This window comes from Schistocerca cancellata, chromosome 3 (genome assembly GCF_023864275.1).
Source record: "Schistocerca cancellata isolate TAMUIC-IGC-003103 chromosome 3, iqSchCanc2.1, whole genome shotgun sequence".
In the NCBI taxonomy this organism is placed as follows: domain Eukaryota; kingdom Metazoa; phylum Arthropoda; class Insecta; order Orthoptera; family Acrididae; genus Schistocerca; species Schistocerca cancellata.
This window is the reverse complement of record NC_064628.1, coordinates 412734911-412737410: the sequence shown is the minus strand read 5'-3', so window position 1 is coordinate 412737410 and position 2500 is coordinate 412734911. Positions and strand designations below refer to the sequence as shown.

Below are 2500 nucleotides of genomic sequence, written 5' to 3'. Positions count from 1 at the left end.
ATTAATCATTACCTCGGGTTCCGAAAACCAACAAAATAGAACCGAGGTCCTATTCCATTATTCCATGCACACAGTATTCAGGCGGGCTTGCCTGCTTTAAGCACTCTAATTTGTTCAAAGTAAACGTGCCGGCCCACCCAGACACTCAATAAAGAGCACCTTGGTAGGATTTCAACGGGGTCCGCCTCGGGACGCACGAACACGCACGAGGCGGTCGCACGCCTTCGGCTCGCCCCACCGGCAGGACGTCCCACGATACATGCCAGTTAAACACCGACGGGCGGTGAACCAACAGCGTGGGACACAAATCCAACTACGAGCTTTTTAACCGCAACAACTTTAATATACGCTATTGGAGCTGGAATTACCGCGGCTGCTGGCACCAGACTTGCCCTCCAATAGATACTCGTTAAAGGATTTAAAGTGTACTCATTCCGATTACGGGGCCTCGGATGAGTCCCGTATCGTTATTTTTCGTCACTACCTCCCCGTGCCGGGAGTGGGTAATTTGCGCGCCTGCTGCCTTCCTTGGATGTGGTAGCCGTTTCTCAGGCTCCCTCTCCGGAATCGAACCCTGATTCCCCGTTACCCGTTACAACCATGGTAGGCGCAGAACCTACCATCGACAGTTGATAAGGCAGACATTTGAAAGATGCGTCGCCGGTACGAGGACCGTGCGATCAGCCCAAAGTTATTCAGAGTCACCAAGGCAAACGGACCGGACGAGCCGACCGATTGGTTTTGATCTAATAAAAGCGTCCCTTCCATCTCTGGTCGGGACTCTGTTTGCATGTATTAGCTCTAGAATTACCACAGTTATCCAAGTAACGTGGGTACGATCTAAGGAACCATAACTGATTTAATGAGCCATTCGCGGTTTCACCTTAATGCGGCTTGTACTGAGACATGCATGGCTTAATCTTTGAGACAAGCATATGACTACTGGCAGCATCAACCAGGGAGCTGCGTCAACTAGAGCTGAGCAGCCGGCCGCCCGGGAGTGTGTCCCAGGGGCCCGCGCGAACACGCAAGCGTCCGCTCAATTATTCTGCAAACAGGAGGAGGCTGAGCTCCCCTGCACAATACACCTCGAAACCCTCTCAGGTCCCGGCGGCGCGCAGCGCCGTCCTAAGTACTTGGTCGGGTTCGAGAGAGGCGCAATCGCCCGGAGTTAGGCGAGTAGACGCTTTAGGTGCGACCACCCGTGCTCCCAACTGAGCTTGCCGCTGCCGACAGAGGCCCGGGAGCGTGCTGTCGTGGCATTGCCGGCGGGAGACAACACGCGCCACCTACGGTGACCGGCAGCTCCAACGCCAGCGCCACAGAAGGGCAAAGGCCCCACGTGGGTGCCGAAGCGAACTCTCCCAGCACAGCGCACGTGCCAACACGTCTGCACAACTGCGATACAAACCACCAGCGAGAACCGCTGGGGCGACCGAGCAGCAGACGGCGTCGCGGCGCCGAGTGCCGGGCGGCGGCGCATCCTCAACGCACACAGTCCTCAGTCGGACCAGCACACTGCAGATGTCCACCGCGCTTCGCACCGGGCCCGCGAGGACCCACTTTGGCCGCCCGGCGCCGCGCGCAGGGTGCCCCGGCGCGCAGCTGCGCCGCCTGCCGCGTCCGTCGGCCGGCGCGCCTGCCACTGGGCGCCCCCACCAGCCGGCTGTAGCGCGTGCGCCCACGCACCGCGCGGCCAGCACGCCGGGCGGCCCCCCCTCACCGGCCGGGGACGGTCCCACCCAGCCACCGCCGCGTATCGCTTCACACACAGATTTGCCCTTACTGATTTACCTCCAGCAACAACAACCGCACCACAATGGGTTTACCAGTTGTTCATTTGCGTAACGTCACCAGCAAACGGAGACGTCCATCCCAGTTTGCAAATGCAACGATTATTGCATACCTGTCTGTTAGGTGTCACGACACACTACGTCTGCCCACATACACGCAACAAAATGTGCCCGACTAGAGAACGCGTGGGAGGTGGCCCCCTACGTATGCGATGTCCATTACGAGACCGACTGTCAACCAGCATCTGTACCATGTCGCAGATGTGGAACGCGGTGCACCATGCTATCACACTGTGTGAGAAGAGACGACTACGTTTGAATACACGCGCCACTACATCAACAGACGGCTCATGCTGATCGCCATCCAGGGCGTCCGTTACTCCCACACGTCTCTATGGCGTACCACACTGCAATGTAGCTGTTATGGGGAGACGGCACGTGGCTGAGTGCACAACATTTGGACCGTATGGTTCGCTGTTGTTGGGCGCAGTCGTTGTACGGTCACACATGTGCCACAGCGTATCATTCAGTACATACGGACCTATGTGCAGTACAATGTGAGGGTTAAGCTTACGACATCAGCGGACAGTGGACACAGGCCGTACCACGACGTAGACTGAGCGCTTCGACATGCGAATGCCAGTGAACAGCTGCGAAGGGCATTGAACACGCAAGCACCTGAACGACCAGCGTGCGAAGGCAGGGGG

At 57.8% G+C, this 2500-nt stretch overlaps 1 non-coding gene across 1 annotated transcript in view; it reads right to left on the bottom strand.

Moving 5' to 3' along the window:
• LOC126178780 (small subunit ribosomal RNA) overlaps positions 1-962 on the bottom strand; it is a 1909-nt gene extending 947 nt beyond the window's left edge. The window contains exon 1 of the ribosomal RNA XR_007536637.1: positions 1-962. This exon is cut by the window's left edge and continues 947 nt beyond it. This is a non-coding gene — a ribosomal RNA (small subunit ribosomal RNA).
• Between the last annotated feature and the right edge of the window lie 1538 nt (positions 963-2500).